Genomic DNA, 18,275 nt, shown 5'->3' on the forward strand with positions numbered 1-18,275 from the left:
GCTTATCACCAAAATCATCTGGACATGTTGAAAGAATTGATATAATCTTTAAATTAAAATTATAAAAATCTTCAGAAACACTTGGCCAAATATTCTAGCTCTTATAGCCATATGGAGTCCAGTCCCTTGAGAACACATCTGTTATCACCTTATGGATTTGAAACTGAAAGTTCATGCATTTTAGGATTTTATTTCTGAAACTAGACTTGCCCTGCTTCATGCAGTTATGGCAAATATTGCAAAGGAGTCAAATGGCTTAGGCAGTCCTATTACCAACAATGTAAAACTGCCTTCCTACAACATCTTCTTAAATGTATGCAACATGATCTTGGACCAGAAGATTTTGTGTTTTAGAAGAGACATCAGAGAAAAACTGCTGTTTAATGTCAGTGAAAGGGACCTTAGGAAGTATTATTAATAACAAATGCAGAAATGAGACTTCAGGAAGTCTATCCTTGGGTTCATATTTCACAACTAAAGAAGCAATTCCAAATTTGACCCAATTGAAAGGATACTCCAACTCAAGACAAGAGCTCCAAAATGAAGCTTACTCTTGATTATTTAGGCATTTTTACCAGCTGTTCACATAGCTCATTTATGTGAAAAATTAAAGCATTAATCCCACTGGCGGGAATTATACAACTAGAAAGGACTGTAATGAAATTTACTAGCCCTGGCCACAGCTATTAGTATTACTGTCTCTGCCCTAGATTCAATAGAGAGCAAGAGAAATTCATTGTCATGAGTATCAATGGGCAATTGCATTGCTCTTGATTTCTTGTTGGCTAACTATGGCAGTGTCTGTACCATTGCTAATACTTCTGTCTCTAGGTCAAGGAAATAAGCAAGATAGAACAACCTATCTTGGCCTATGGGATTTGTTCTTTTGCTCTGGGTTGACAGGGTTCCAATTTTTGTTTTTTTAGAGTAGATCCTTGTTTGCTATCTATTTTAAATATAGCAGTAGTTACATGTCAATCCCAAACTCTTAATCTGTCCCTCCTCCCTACCCATCTCTCCTGGTAACCATAAATTCATTCTCTAAGTCTGTGAGTCTGTTTCTGTTTTGTAAATAAATTCATTTGTATCATTTTTTAAGATTAGGCATATAAGCTATATCATATGGTATTTGTCATTCTCTGTCCAATTTATTTCACTTAGTAAGATAATCTCCAGGTTCATCCATATTGCTGCAAGTGGCATTATTTCATTCTTTTAATGGCTGAGTAATATTCCATTCCATTCCAGATGAGATGGCTGGATGGCATCTCCAACTTGATGCACATGAGTTTGGGTGAACTCTGGGAGTTGGTGATGGACAGGGAGGCCTGGCGTGCTGCGATTCATGGGTTGCAAGGAGTCAGACACCACTGAGGAACTGAACTGAACTGAACTGAATGGTAATATTCCATGCCATATACGAAATACATATTCTTTATCCATTCATCTGTGATGGACACTTAGGTTGCTTCTATATCCTGGCTGTTGTAAATAGTGCTATAATGAACAGTAGGGTGCATATATCTTATTGAATTACAGTTTCGTTTGGATATATGCCCAGAAGTGGGGTTACTAGGATCATGTGGTAGCTCTATTTTTAGTCTTTTGAGAAAACTCCACACTGTTATCCATAGTAGCTCTGCCAATTTATGTTCTCACCAACAGTGTGGGAGGGTCTCCTTTTTTCCATACCCTCCTCAGCATTTGTTATTTGTAGACTTTTTGATGATGGTCATTCTGACCAGTGGTACCTAATTGTAATTTTTATTTGCATTTCTCTAATAATTAACAATGTTTAGCATTTTCTCTTGTGCCTATTGGCCATATGGATGCATTTAAAAGTTCCTTGTCCATTTTTGATGATGGTTCCAGTAGAAGTAAGAAATACTCTTTGTTTCCAAGGCATCTCAAAGTCATGTATTACTCCAAGAGCATACCTGCTATCTGCATATTTGTTTACTCCCTGATCTTTGGCTAATTAATAAGCTCTGGTATGTGTGTGCTCAGTCACTTCAGTCGTGTTTGATTCTGTGCGACCCCACAGACTGTAGCCTGACAGGCTTCTCTGTCCATGGAATTTTCCAGGCAAGAATGCCAGAATGGGTTGCCATATCCTTCTTCAGGGGATCTTCCCAACCCAGGGATTGAACCCATGTCTCTTACATCTTCTGCCCTGGAAGGTGGGCTATTTATCACTAGTACTACCTAGGAAGCCCAAATAACCTCTAGTAAGTACAATAAATTTTGCCATCTGGGATGATTTTATCTCATATAGGGGATGATATTCTAAAGTAGAGCTTAAATTAGTGACATCATATCCTGCTCAATAATCTCTGGTTTCAGTTTTCCATCAGCAAGAAAATGTTCAGTCAGGATTCTTGACTGGAGTCTGTAACAAAGCTGTGTGAGATATAGGAAAGCTCTCTGAGTCAAGGCATTCAGGAGATCCCCCTCTATCTGGTGGGGGCAAGTGAATGGCAAAACTCAGGGTATGGCTGCAGTGAATAGTAACGTGAAGATAGAAAAACAGTCTCATAAAAGCTTAATTGTCTGGCTGTTGTGTGTTCTCAGTCAGTAGTAACATCTGTCCGGCATAAGAAACCATGAGGTTCCATTGCCCTAAGACAGATGTAAACTTTTGCAATAGGGTCAAGGATGAGGTTATAGTAAGTAATGGGTTTTTGATGGTTCCCAGGAAGTTGAATTAAAATCCCAAGGGCTTGTCTAGATCTCATGTATAAGCAAAAAAAAAAAAAAAAAAGCCTTTTTGTTGTTAGGGGTGTCTAGGGAAGGAGGTTGTGGAAGAGAAGAGCCTTATCCAAGTTACAGAGGCCTGTTCATGTTTGGGTTTCCAGAAAAAAGGGTCTCTTACTGAGGAGTTGGTCAACTCACACTGAGGTGTCACAATCTCAGAAAGATTCAGCACTCATTGTCTGCAATATCCATTGAAACCTAGAAATCATGGTTGCTATTTTTTAAGGGATCTAGGATACATTAAGATATTTTTTAATATATCAGGGGAGAGAATTTTTCCTCCCTTAGATCATAAAAAATGAACTGTTTGGCAAAGAAAAAACTGTGTGTCCTTCTTTTGCTAAGGATGTGAGCAAGAAAATGGAATCCTCTTGACAGTCTTTATTGTTTTCTGAACAAAGGTTAACAGAGGCCATCTACATATTGTATTAGAAACTGGATCATGATGGAAACTGAGATCATTTAAATCTGATTGAGGAACAGGGAAAAATAGAAGGGGGCTTCAGTGAGCTTCTGGGCATGCCTTCCACGTATGTTGTTGTCCTTTCCAGATGAAGATAGAAACATAGGAATTGGTCTTGTCCAGAAACACAGTGAAGAAGGTGGATATGCTCTACAGTAGAGCCAATTACCCTTCTATTAAAAAGTAAGGGTGGTGTCATAGAGTACTAGTAAAGGCCCAAAGGGTTACAGTCAAGGCCTGGAACACAGAGAAATAGATGGGTTACTTGAAATACCTACCATCTGGGTAATATGTTCTCCAGAGAGGAAGCTGGGAAAGGATGGCAGAGCTTAAAGTGTAAAAAGTCACCCTCTCATCTACCAGAGATTGATGAAGTAACCATCAGTACTTATGGTTGATTAACCTTCGGTGTTTGAAGTTTCCCTGGTGGCTCAGTTGGTAAAGAATATACCTGCTATGTGAAAGACCTGGGTTTGATCCCTGAGTCATGAAGATCCCCTGGAGAAGGGAATGGTCACCCATTGCAGTATTCTTTTCTGGAGAATTCCCTGGAGAGAGGAGCCTGGCGGGCTATATAGTCCATGGAATCACAAAGAGTCGGACAGGACTGAGCAGCTACCTCAAGTTAATAATCAAGTTAACCTTCAGTGTTTAAGGGTAAGGTGCAATATTGGGCAATTTTTCTTTAGAACATGCTTACTGATGTGAATTTTCTGGGATTTTGTTCTGGCTTCCATTTTGCAAGCTAGGTCAATCTTCTTTGCAGTGTCCTTTTTGTTCAGAGCATGTACAAATGTCTTTGTTATGAGGTTGGAGAGGGGGCCCTCAACTGTCCCATCTGTAGGGCCATACATTTATTTTGGGTCCTGTATGGTTTCTGTTCTTAAGGCCTTTCAAAATGTTCTGCCAGGAGCTATAATTCAGGTAAAGGAGCTTTCTCATTCTAATTTCTGTCATTTAAGTAGGATCTAATATTAGTTTTAGTTTTGATGAAAAGTGAGATGAAAGAACTGCTATTACCTCAGCACCTTCTTTATCTCCTGAGTGTTGTTTGAAGGTGTTTCCTAGTGTAGCTTGAAATTATCTTATAGTTTTTTCTTTTGTTTATATGATTGATTTATCATCTGACCGAATTTTATTAGAGTGTTCAAGTGTAGTTTCTAGGGAACTTTGACATATGTTTTGACCTTTAAACTTTGTTTTTTTAATTTTGGACATTTAGGCTTATTGTGAAAACAAATATCCTATAGGTCCCTTTCTGGGACAGTCCAATCAGGTTTTGCCATTTGAGATTCAACCTCTGTGAAGGTTGAATCCAACCTTTTAACATGTTCTGTCCAACATGTGCATTTTGATATGGATCAGGTAACTCTCAGCCTTATGTACTCAAAAGAATTTAAGTTTCTCTTTGGATAGTTGCTGGCCCTCTCAGAGTTTAGGAAAATCCTTATTAATAGCTCTTAGTTCAGCTTCTAAAGATTAAGTTCTACAGTTTCCTGCAACCTTGCTCATAGGAAGATGGACCTTTAGAAGTAACTGGTCTTTTGGAATCCTAGGAAAATCACTGGGAAAAAATCAAAGAGTCTTGGCAAGGGGGAGGGCAGAGGAGATGATAGCAATGAGGGAGCACGAACAGGACAAGGGGGAAGAGTGGGCTGGATGTAGGTAAGCATTTGGAAGACCAGGAAAAGGTGGATTTACTAGGGAAATGAGTCTAATTTATTGTTGTTTAGGTTTGTCAAATTGTTCGTTAGCCTTGGACAAAGAATCTTTTAGTGAAGCAATTTTTGATTCTGAGTTCATTTGGTAGCCTCTGCATACCAATACAAAAATTCTAGCAATTTGGACTAAGTAATCTTATCCTTAAATAATCCTTTAGTAATCCTAAAAGATTACTAAGTAATCTTTTCTATGATGTCTCTCAAATGAACAATTTTGTCCATGTCAAATGTTTCCCAGAGGAGCCACTGAAAGCCCAAATCATCCTTGGTAAGATGATGCCATTTAGAAAGATAGTTTTAAAAATAAGGATGATAATGAGAGTTTATTGGAGAAACAGGATTTTCTACTGGAAGAGAAGATTTAGACTTAGATGACCCTATGAGAGGTGGTAACAGTTGTCTACTTCATGTCCTGGGTACCCACCCCAGATGTTTGTCTTCTGGATGCAAAGCCAACAATGTACACCCCTCACAAGTGGAAAACCAGGAAGAGCACAGTCTCTATCAAAGTAAGGCTCTCAGGACAAACAAAATTAAGATACAAGAAAAACCTCATCAAATTTTATTGATGACTCAAAGCCAAGTTTGAGCTTCTCTTGTGGCTCAGCTGGTAAAGAATCTGCCTGCAATGTAGGAGACCTGAGTTCTATCCCTGGTTGGAAAGATCCCCTGCAGAAGGGAAAGGCTACCCGCTCCACTATTCTGGCCTGGAGAATTCCATGGACTGTATAGTCCATGGGGTCGCAGAGACTCGGACAAGACTGAGCGACTTTCTCTGCTGCTAAGTCGCTTCAGTCGTGTCCGACTCTGTGTGACCCCATAGACGGCAGCCCACCAGGCTCCGCTGTCCCTGGGATGATCCAGGCAAGAACACTGGGGTGGGTTGCCATTTCCTTCTCCAAAGACTTTCTCTATACCACTGTAAAGCCAAATTTGTCCAAACTGACACCAATCTGGTGAGAATCCCACCAGTCTGTGAGGCTAGCTCAAACAACAGCCTTATACAGCCTATGTCTGTATTTTACCCTGTGATTCTCTTTTTTATGAAAAGCAACATTTTGAAATATCACAATACAAAATGAAAGCATAGAAGGAAGCAAATGGAATGGAAAGGAATTCCTTGATTCCATCAAAGATATCAAACAGATAGACACCAATAACAAAACCCAGGTACACAAATGAGAATAAATAACCAATACTTGAGAGGCAATTGTTGGTAGAGAGGAAAGTTTGCTTTAATTCAAAGACCGGCAACCTGGGGAGAAGGCAGACTCATTTCCTCAAAACTAACTCTCAAGATTCTGCTCAGCCATGACAGATGTTAAAGGGGAAAGAATGTCAGTGAATCATCAAGGAAGGAAGTTAAGCTCTGTGTCATTCTCCACTAAAGAGTGGCTGACTCCTTGTTTTTGCTCTTCAGATGTTATCTTACCTGCATGGTCTGCCTGCAGGATTGCTAAGCAAGCCACTGGAGGTAGAGGGCTAGTCATTCTTTAACTACTTAATTATTCACTTTTCTTTTAATCTAGCAAAATAGTCAACAAATTCAGCAAGGTGTGGTGTGCATTCAGGAGAGCTTGTCAGGGGTTAAATTGCCTCCTGATCTCATTTTTATAATTAAGGTTTAAAGGGAACAGAAAAAGGCAAGCAGAAAAGGGGCAAAAGAGCTTCTTAAATCCTCATTTGTCAGATATCATTCCATTTCTATGGGATTAGGGGCAAAGGTACAGCTTCTATAATTTCATGCTGACATAGGGCATAGTATTCTTGGAGTGGAAGATGTCAGCTAATTTGTCAGTCTGTTTTCCACAACTGGAATGTAAACTCCGTGAAGGCAATGGCTTTGTTTCCTGCTTTCTTTCTATGCTCAGAGCTGCTGCTGCTGCTAAGTCGCTTCAGTCGTGTCCGACTCTGTGCGACCCCATAGACAGCAGCCCACCAGGCTCCTCCAACCCTGGGATTCTCCAGGCAAGAACACTGGAGTGGGTTGCCATTTCCTTCTCCAGTGCATGAAAGTGAAAAGTGAAAGTGAAGTCGCTCAGTCATGTCCGACTCTTAGCGACCTCATGGACTGCAGCCTACCAGGCTCCTCAGTCCATGGGATTTTCCAGGCAAGAGTGATGGAGTGGGGTGCCATGGCCTTCTCTAGTCCCTGGCAAAGACTAAGTATTTGACAATATTTGTTGAATGCATGAATGAATAAAGTTCAGTTCAGTCACTCAGTTGTGTCTGTCTTTTTGCGACCCCATGGACTGCAGTACACCAGCCTTCCCTGTCCATCACCAACTCCCAGAGCTTACTCGAACTCACGTCCATTGAGCCAGTGATGTTGTCCAACCATCTCATCCTCTGTTGTCCCCTTCTCCTGCCCTCAATCTTTCCCAGCTTCAGGGTCTTTTCAAATGAGTCATCTCTTTGCATCAGGTGGCCAAAGTATTGGAGTTTCAGCTTCAGCATCAGTCCTTCCAAGGAACCCCCAGGACTGATTTCCTTTAGGATGGACTGGTTGGATCTCCTTGCAGTCCAAGGGACTCTCAAGAGTCTTCTCCAACACCACAGTTCAAAAGCGTCAATTCTTTGGCGCTCATCTTTCTTTATAGTCCAACTCTCACATCCATTCATGACAACTGGAAAAACCATAGCCTTGACTAGATGGACCTTTGTTGGCAAAATAATGTCTCTGCTTTTTAATATGCTGTCTAGGTTGGTCATAACTCTTCTTCCAAGGAGTAAGTGTCTTTTAATTTCATGGCTGCAGTCACCATCTACAGTGATTTTGGAGCCCCCCAAATTAAAGTGTGTCACTGTTTCCCCATCTATTTGCCATGAAGTGATGGGACCAGATGCCATGATCTTAGTTTTCTGAATGTTGAGTTTTAAGCCAGCTTTTTCACTCTCCTCTTTCACTTTCATCAAGAGGCTCTTTAGTTCTTCTTTGCTTTCTGCCATAAGATGGTGTCATCTGCATATCTGAGGTTATTGATATTTCTCCCAGCAATCTTGATTTCAGCTTGTGCTTCATCCAGTCCAGCACTTCTCATGATGTACTCTGCATGTAAGTTAAATAAGCAGGGTGGCAATATACAGCCTTGATGTACTCCTTTCCCAATTTGGAACCAGTCTGTTGTTCCCTGTACAGTTCTAACTGTTACTTTCTGACCTTCATAAAGAGGCAGACCTTCTCAGGAGGCAGGTCAGGTGGTCTAGTATTCCCATCTCTTTAAAAACATTATCAAAATAAAAATATTTAATACATGCCCGTCATGTGACTATTACTCTGCCAAATACTCTGGCAGATCCAAATGTTGTAGAAGACAGTCAAAAATAAAGACAAGCTTGCCCTCCTCCCCCACAAAAAAAAAATGGCTAAGAAATTACTGAGTGCTGGTTTGACTATAAATGCTACAGAAGTTTAGAGGAAGCAAAGATTTTAAGGCTTAGAGAAGGAGGACTTTATGGAGGATGGGGGAAATGGCCTAATGTATCTTGATGTTGAGGTAGAGGTACCCAGAAGGGAAAAAAAGATACTAGTCATGCCCCATCTCTACTTCATATTGTGAAAGTGGTTAAAGCCCAAAATTGAATAGGCATGGAGTCAGCCTAGACGTGAAGTCACATTTCTTAACACTCAAAAGTTCTGGCTTTAGAGTTATCAGGCTAAATTTTAATGGCTTCTTCCATAATGGGTCATTCATAGTTCATGCGTTCATTCACTTTTTATAATTTCTTCAATTATTTACTGAACATTTATTTTTTATTCAGTATTGTTCTAGGAGTGAAAGTGATAAAAAATATGTGATATGATCTCTGAAAGGTTTTAAAAGCTGATTGAAGAGGAAAAAAATATCATACAGAGCAGCAAAGTAGAAGCAAAATTTAGCATATAATCACATGCCTAATGACTGGCAGAGTCAATGTATATCTGTTTTTGGTATAAGTGTCTTATAGTTCAGTATTCCACAAAGTTAACATTGTTTACATCACAGTCTGTGCTTTACAGGATACATCATACAAGTACTTCATATCCTATAAAGCTCTATCCAAACATTTATTATCACTATCTGGAAGCAGGGTAGGTGACTTTGCAAAACTGCTCTCTGCTTCCAGTGAGAAATTCTAAGACTTGAGAATCATGGATATGAAGACCTTTAAGTTAGCTGACCAACTTAAAACTGTGGGAGACAAACACAGAATACAAATTCTCAGGGCAAGGAACTGAACTTTCCAAACACAAATAAGAACATTTCTAGCTCAGGAGCCAGTGAGGGTCTACCCTTTTCCTGATTTGGGGGAAATACATAAGTTAAAGACCTTTCATGAAATCAAAGTCAATAGGTTCCATCATTTGAAAAAGCCTATTAAGCAAAAGTGCTGTTGGTGCAGCGGAAGTTATTTTGTTCCTTCTAGAATAGAAGGGAGTTGAGCTGCTACGGTGTTCGTCCAGCCAAACTTGTGTTCCCCCTGTGCTGCTTGCTACCTCTCAGATGGCATCTTCAGCCAAAATGCATGCATTTGTAAGAATTATGCCTCAGGAGATTGTCCTTACCAGTTAGAATAAACTATGGAAACCCATTTTCTCTCCTTTATCAACAAAGTTAGATTGAACATTTCAGATTTTTTTTTTACTTTCAAGAATTGATGATATAGGAAGGAAAAAGCACTTAGATTCTAGAAGCAAAAAATTGAAGAAAACTTTTTTAAGCTTGAAAAAGTTCAAAGTGGTAAAGGAGTAGGGATGTTTTGACACAGACTCTTTTAAAAATTGATTTCTTTTTCTAAATTGATCTGAAAGCGTGACAAATGTTTACTCTGATACCCTATACAGTATTAAAAAACCCAAATGTCAGGGTGAAAATCCGATGGGCTGCAACCTTACTGGAAAGAAGGATAAAATGTCTTTTGTGACCCAGGGTTCCTGAAAATGCCTTATTTTTCCTCTGCACTATTTTAGTTTTTCTACTTTTTATTTATTCACCTCAATTGCACTCATCTATATTTCTACTACTTATGTTGCCAAAAAAACATTGTTACTCTCAAATGAAAGGATTTTTTTTTACTCTTTGGTTAAGTAGGAATGAACTTGTTAATATTGTATCTTACTTTTTCAATAACAGATGTTCAGTCATCAGTTGTCTGCTTAGAGGTAATGAATCAGCATTCTATGGAAACAAAAGGCAGTCATGCCTTGCTAAAGTTTTCCTTGCACACCTCAAAAAGGTTCTTTGTGCCTCAGAATGTATTGATTTCATATAATATGCTAATTTAGCAACTCTCTGGCTTGAAGACCATAATTACAACCCAATCCACAAACCTTTGTATATAGGCTTATTGCAAGAAGAAAAAACTTTTGCTGTCAATTTATTAATAGCAAATGTATACATTTTTCCCCTAGCAAATGCTAGTTATAAATCTCCCTTATAGACCCACAAGGCTTTGTTATTAGAGTCTTTTATTAATAAACTGAACCATTTCATATAGTGTTAATGAGTTAGTGCTTATCTCTTGCTCTTTTTCATAGTTAAAATGTGTTGAAGAACTGGATAATTTATCTAAGCATGTGGGTGACTAAGGTACATGACAGTTTTAATAATTAGATTCCATCTATCTCTATTTTCACTGATGAAAAAAATGTTACACTTGATTTTCTCATTTTCATAGCTATATCAGAGTTCAGAGAAAACAAATCAAACACAGTAATATGATAATAGAGCTGAATTATGGAGCATTTTCACCATAAGTGGATTTTTACTGCATTCTATGTACACTGTGTTTTTGAAACAATTACTAAGACATGGGGAATAAATTAGGTTGTTCTTCGTTATTTTTTAGAATACTAATTTTATTTAAGGCACGTTTGCCTGTTTGTAAACGCGTTCTCTCTTGCCACTCTATGTCTGTCTTTTTCCTTAGGAGTCAGCTGCATACCTACCATGTTCTGGGTACTGCACAAAGAGCTTCTACTTTGTTCTGTCTACTTAGCTACTTTAATTGGGGGTGCCGGGGTGCTAGTGGAGGTGCGTGTATGTGTGTGTGCTGCCCTCTACTGGACTAATTTCTAAGTAAGCTTTTGGGAGGTGTTTTTTTTTTTTTTTTTTCAAGAAAAATAGAAAGAAAAATTAGGGAGGACTATTTCTTATGGAGCTTCCCAGGTGGCTCAGTGGTAAAGAATCTGCCTGCCAATGTAAGAGATGTGAGTTCAATTCCTGTGTTAAGAAGATGCCCTGGAAAAAGAAATGGCAACCCAGTTCAATATTCTTGTCTGGAAAATCTCATGCAAAGAGGAGCCTGGTAGGCCACAGTCCATGGGGTTGTAAAAGAGTTGGACACGACTAAGCAACTAAATGATATTTTCTAAGGTTACCTAAAGATTCTTTGGGAGTAGGAGCTACATTTTATATAATCCAGGAGTCTCATAGTCTAGCACAGCATCTTGTACACAGCAGATGCTCAATGTTAAGTAAATAAAGAGCTACCAGAATTTATTTTTTCCTTAATAGATTAAGTCTATAAGGATTTACGGAGAAGGCAATGGCACCCCACTCCAGTACTCTTGCCTGGAAAATCCCATGGACGGAGGAGCCTGGTAGGCTGCAGTCCTTGGTGTCGCTAAGAGTCGGGGACGACTGAGAGACTTCATTTTCACTTTTCACTTTCATGCATTGGAGAAGGAAATGGCAACCCACTCCAGTATTCTTGCCTGGAGAATCCCAGGGACAGAGAAGCCTAGTGGGCTGCCGTCTATGGGGTTGCACAGAGTTGGACATGACTGAAGTGACTTAGTAGCAGCAGCATAAGGATTTAACCAAAGAACATCACCTCCACTTCGGAATCAATACATTCAGGAAAAAGAAAAAGTCATGAAACTTGTTAGAAACAGAGTGTCTACACAAGGTCCCTCATGGAGTGACCAACTTTGCCAATTTCAATAATAATTTGATATCATATAATTACGGATCAAGAACCAGGAAGAAGAATAGCCATTTAGACATTCACTCAATATTTTACCCAGGTGGACAAGAACTTCAGACAATGAATTTGGCTGTGAGTACCACTCCAGTGTTCTTGCCTGGAGAATCCCAGGGACAGGGGAGCCTGGTGGGCTGCCGTCTATGGGGTCGCACAGAGTCGGACATGACTGAAGCAACTTAGCAGCAGCAGCAGCAGCAGCAGCAAAGCAAGTATATTAAGGAGAGGTGACCTTTTCATTAAATGTCTTGTACTTTAACCATAGCCTGGAGAAGGAAATGGCAACTCACTGCAGTATTCTTACCTGGGAAATCCCATGGACAGAGGAGCTGGTGGGCTGCAGTTCATGGTTTCACAAAGAGTCAGACACAACTTTAGCAACTAAACACACATACACACACACTTCAACCGTAGACCAAATTTCACCTCTCTGAAACCCTCACCTCTCAAAAAACAACCAGCAAGAGTAAAAGCCTTTTAAGGGTGTGCTTTAGAACAATATGAGAGAATGAAAGAAAGTGTGAGAGAGTGGCTGATTGTGAAGTGAAATTTGTTTGCATTATACACATAATAGACTTTTAGCTGGAGGGTGGTTGCCCAGCCAGGGGTTGAATTGTCCAACACTATTTGAATCTAGATATGGTCCTCTGGCTAGCCTAGGCACACACTCACCAGTGGAATGAGAATGAAAATGATGAGGGGTATTCCTGCTTCAGATCTATACCAAATTGATGACCCCTTATACCTTCTCTTTATCTTTCCACTGTCTGGCGATGACAGCAGCATGGCACACAAACAGAATCACTTTGTTTACCTAAAATTAGCACAACATTATACATCAGCTACCTTCATTAAATAAATTAAAATGAAGACACATGACATGTACGGTACTGGATACAGCAGTGCCTTTATCTGAGTGACACTGAGTGCATGTGTGTGTGTATATGCTCAGTCATGTCTGACTTTTTGCAACCCCTATGGTCTGTAGCCTACCAGGCTCCTTTGTCCATGGGATTTTCCAGGCAAAAACACTGGAGTGGGTTGCCATTTCCTTTTCCAAGAAAATCTTCCTGAAGCAGGAATCAAACCAGCATTTCCATTTCCTGTGACTCCTATATTGGCAGGAGGTTTCTTTACCACTGAGCCAGCTGGTAAGCCTGGATAACACTGAGGCAACATGTAAAGTATTCATGGGGCCCAGGCATGAAGGGAAATGGGGAAACTAACACTCTATTCTTGTGTGATTTTACCATGGCCAAGCCACTTTCCACTCCTGTTATGTAGCTGACTCTGCAGAATATCAGCATCTTTATCCTCAACGGACAACATCGCACTGGTTTTTAAGACATCTTTCCTTAATTAATAAATTAACTGATTAATTAAGTTCATTTGCTAATCTTCATTCATTTGTAGTGAATGGAGATATTCAACTCTGTTTCAATAAACCTGTTACTTGAGAAAACCTGATAGAGTGTTTGCTAAGTGTAGTTCAGATGTCTCTAGGGGGATATCCTGTGACCCATGCTGAATGCAGAAAGCATCTAATAATGAGTGAGATTATAATGGACTTCTGATGCCTGCACTTTAAGCCCCATTGTTATCATCCTATTTTCATAAATGATCTTTGCATTTTTAATGGGAAAATGTGTACATAAAACTTTACTTGTTGAGTTAGAAGGTGCTCAAAGATATTATGCTTCTCTTCCTGTTCTTGTTCACATTTTAGTGTACATTTGCCTTCGGGTTCTTGAACAAGACCCAGTTTATTAATCCAATAAAGAGTACATGTAATGATGATCATTTACTTCTGACTTATAGGAAACAGGTATTTATTTTATTGGTGTAATGAAGTTTTATAGTTACAGAATTTCTTTGCTCTTTAATTTCTCCCAGAGTTCAGGATTTGCAGTTTCAAAAAAAAATAAAAAGAACATGATGATGCAAATCCATGCTCCCAGAGTCTTTGGCCTTTATGGAGCTTTTTGAAATTCTGCTCCTGTTGATTTTTCACTCTCTGGCCCACTAAAACGTTTCTTGTTGGAATTTGGCCTTATCAAACACTGCTTGAAATAAACTGGCCAATTGTTGGATCAGAGGGATCTTTTTATCATTTGGAGATTGGCATTATCATGGGTTATAATAAGATTTGAACTGGAGACACAGGCAGAGATGTGTTCATGATAGCTTTGTTGTAGTTCTGCCTGGAGGCAAGGTTATAAACTAGACAACCTCCTGAGGTTTCCTATAACTCCATAACGCCACGATACTAATCTCCTTGAGTGAATCTAACATTTCTATTCCCCCTTTGAAGGGACTAGTAACCCAGGCTTTGAAAATATGTTTCTCTTTGTTCTTAAGGCATCAGAACATGTTATCAAAGAACAAAGTGGAGATTTTCAGGAAATTTGTGAGCATGAGGTTCACTTCATTTCTCTGAAAGGAAGTGGGGACACAGAAAAGATCTGTGTTTTCTAAATTTTATTTCAACTCACTTTAATCCAATAAGCAAGCACCAAATGTCTATTTAGCCAGTATTGTGGGACAAAAAGATGAGGAAATAGGTCTGGATTATTTCACCGCTTGTCGTAAAGATAAAATGAGATCACAAAGATGCACAGAACCGGGCACATGGGAAGCTGTCAATAAATAGGAGTTATTGTTGTTAGTATTAGGAAGCACCTGGACAGCTTGAAACACTTGGTAATATTTGGTTGATGGCAAATTTTCAATGTCTAAGGAGTGTTGTTCTTAACAGTACCACATGAAAGGCAATGCTGAAAGTCGTTGAGTCTCCAGCACACATGGGTTTGAATCCTACTTACATCCACCTGCAATGAGGGAGATCTGGCTTCCATCCCTGGATTGGGAAGATCCCGGGGAGGAGGACATGGCAACCCACTCCAGTATGCTTGCCTGGAGAATCCCCATGGACCGAGGAATGTGGCAGGCTATAGTCCTTGGAGTTGCAAAGAGCTGAACGTGACTGAGCAACTTTCACTTTCACTTTGCATTCTCACTACATCAGTCAGCACCAGTGATCTTATTTAGGACTGTCAGCTTTCTGAGTCTGGAAAACAGTTTATGGCAGGCTTGGTCAAAGGTATGGAGAAGGCAATGGCACCCCACTCCAGTACTCTTGCCTGGAAAATCCCATGGATGGAGGAGCCTGGTAGGCTGCAGTCCATGGGGTCGCTAAGAGTCAGATACGACTGAGCGACTTCACTTTCACTTTTCACTTTCATGCATTGGAGAAGGAAATGGCAACCCACTCCAGTGTTCTTGCCTGGAGAATCCCAGGGACGGGGGGAGCTTGGTGGGCTGCCGTCTATGGGGTCGCACAGAGTCGGACACGACTGAAGTGACTTAGCAGTAGCAGGTCAAAGGTAACCACAGTTATGATTACAATGTTCTAGGTATCTTAGGCTAGGCCTTTCTCAAAGTGGAGCCTGAATCACAGCCTTGGGTGTAAGTGCATGATTTGGGAAATTAAGTCCAGGGTGTAGGAGGGAGGGGCTGGGATTGTGAACTACGGAGGGAGGGAAACCCCTATGAAGTGATTGCATCAGTCACTGCTACAGGTGACATACTCACTCGAGTGGTAAAGAACTCCAATGCAGGAGATGAAGAGACTCAGCTTTCAATCTAGGAAGATCATCTGGAGAAGGGCATGGCAACCCACTCCAGTATTCTGGCCTGGAGAATGGGGTCCTTGGGGTCACTAAGAGCTAGACGTGACTGAAGTTACTTAGTGCTTTAACTCTTGTCAGGACTTTCTGAAGAGTCTAATGAAAGGTATCTTAAAATTGTCTAAAAAGAGAAATGTATTAGGGTTCCCTGGAGAAGTAGACTGGAATGTCTACTGGAAGCGCCAGTAGATTGGTACTTCCCAGATAGCACTAGTGGTAAAGAATCCACCTAACAATGCAGGTGATGTAAGACATGAGTTCAGTCTCTGGGTTGGGAAGATCCCCTGGAGAAGCATATGGCAACCCACTCCAGTATTCTTGCCTGGAGAATCCCATGGACAGAGGAGCCTGGTGGGCTATAGTTCATAGGGTCACAAAGAGTTGGACATGACAGAAGTGACTTAGCAGGCAGGCAGAGAAGTAAGACCAGTAGAATATAGAGGAGATTTAATCTGATGATGCAGGTTGAGAAATCTCATGATCTCCCATCTGTAAGCTGGAGACCCAGGAAAGTCAGTGATGTCATTCCAGTCAGAGTTCCAGGACCGCAGATTTCGTGGTAGATTGCTTTAAAGAACTTCTGTATTTCTATAAAGTCAGCTGATAGCAGCTTTGGAGATCTGAAGTGACATGCAGAGGGAGGGAAAATTTGAGATCTTCACTCAGCTGCCACTAGGCTTTGCCTTGAGGGTTATATAAAAAGAATAGATTCGCTCTAATAAAATAACGCTCACCATTTAGAAAACAGTTGATTCAAGCATAGTTATATGTCTCCGAGTAGTCAGCATATGTAACCTAAACAATGTCATGGCTTTATATTACTTAGTGAAAAATTTAAAAAAGTCATAGACCTTTATTACTGAGTGAGAACTTAGGAACTAAAGATTGGCTGAAAATAGTGAAAACATTCATCTCTTGTTTTTCATTTCTGTGTCACATTTTAAATTGTTTTATTGTTATAAATAATGTAAAATTGTGATTTTAGGATTTCTAATTCTTGGATTATTTTGTGCCTATCATTGATTTAGAATTATGTTTCTATCAAAATATCATAGGTGTATATGTATCAGAGATAAAATGCCTTAGTTTAAAAAAAAAGTTGCATTCTTTATTTGTAACATGCCTTATTTTCAACAGCATTTATTTATGCTTGACTGAAAATTAAGATTTTTACATACAGTTTTAATCAAAATGTCTATCAGTACTATCTCAGTATATTGATTATTAAATTAGTTTTCTTTTTAAAAACTGATTTTATTTCAAGTTTCTAACTTCCCCTAAATTATAGTTTTTTAAAAAATCTTCCATGATAAAACTATTTAATATTTTGGGCATTGTCTTCCAAAAATATATGTAAAATTTATCAATTATACCATAGGTCTTCTCTGACTTACTAGAGGGATCCATCTATCCAATAAGATAGTTTTAAATTAACTCTTAATTAGGAAGAAAAATTAAAGTTCCATGGCAGTACAAAAGACAAGCTGGTGAAACCTGTTTGACTTTAGCAATTGGGATGGTTCATTTTCCTCTATTCCCACACCTCTTTCGTCTTCCTCCTAATTACTAGGATGCCTGTGCAAACTTTAGAAATGCAATGGAAAGGTAAAATACTGAAATAAGTTCCTTTTCATTGTTCTTTCTCTTGAGAAGGAGAAACAGTTTTCTGATTCTCTCAATAATGAGTCAGAGCCCTTCTTTTAAGAAGCTGAAGTGAAATATTTGAAAGAACGCTGAGTGAATTGATGCCACTTAGAGAGTTAATCAGCAGTGCCCATGTCTGCACAGAAGTATTAGTTCATCTCTTTTAACTGAAATAATTGGTCACTTTCAGCAATAGATTTAAGAGATCTTTAAGGCTAACCTGAAAAAAAGACATTGTTTACAGGCATTACGTGACCTTTGGGACTGAATGTTCCACTGTATTGACTAAATGACCTAATTAAGAGCTGGGTTTAACATTCTGTCTACATAGGGTGACCATCCAAGCTTAGCCTGTACATGGAGGGTGGAAGGCCGTTGCCCCAAAACATTTATTTTTGTGTGAGGACAGGGCTTTATTTTCCTTGAAAGCAGCTTCTTTCCTTTTAATGTTGCTAATTGTGTCTAAGCTGGTGGTCTTTTATTTCAGAAACATTGCTGCTTTTTATATGTCCATAGACACCTGGGAAATGACATTTCTAAGAATAAAAATGATACTCCCTCGGGAGTTAAAGATTGGTTCAAAACCCTTTCATCTCTTACAGTTTTCGAGCTCAGCCTGAGTAAACTGTTGGCCTCATTTCAAGGGTAGCATCTCTACCCGTTGATCACATGAGAGTGGCAAATGAAATATTTAAGTGGTGTTTTTGAAGACTTCCACTTATTTGAATTTTTTTTAATCTCCTCTTTCAGACAAAACACCTGAACAAATGAATGCAGATGCTCCCTTAAATTAGGCAGATTTGAAAGCTGAGCCACATGCTTGCAAAGTGAACTGGTACATTAAAAGAAGTGCAGTGTTCTGCTTTCCTCTGGCACTACTTGCAGAGGTTTCATCTTCCTTCAGACCCATGTGTACGTGTCAGGAATTGGTTATTGGTTTATTCTCTTGGAAGGATTCATTAATTTTATAACATAACATCTCTTTACAATGAATAGTTCCACAAATGGGGAGCTTCATTATTTTATTCATCTTGAACCTGC

General features: G+C 39.4%; 1 protein-coding gene across 3 annotated transcripts in view; it reads left to right on the forward strand.

Annotated features, from left to right (window-relative positions):
• Positions 1-18,275, forward strand: part of THSD7B (thrombospondin type 1 domain containing 7B) — a 1,262,144-nt gene that overhangs the window by 151,457 nt on the left and 1,092,412 nt on the right. For 2 of the 3 annotated variants that reach the window (XM_086367910.1, XM_086367926.1), the window contains exon 2: positions 1,249-1,400. The exons of the other annotated variant lie outside the window; for it this stretch is intronic. The gene's annotated coding sequence lies outside the window, so the exon portion shown is untranslated. The remainder of the gene's footprint in view (positions 1-1,248; positions 1,401-18,275) is intronic. 3 annotated transcript variants of the gene reach the window in all.

The sequence above is a fragment of the Bos grunniens genome, chromosome 2 (assembly GCF_055505025.1).
Source record: "Bos grunniens cultivar Pamir isolate PY7600 chromosome 2, Bosgru_T2T1.0, whole genome shotgun sequence".
Lineage (NCBI taxonomy): Eukaryota > Metazoa > Chordata > Mammalia > Artiodactyla > Bovidae > Bos > Bos grunniens.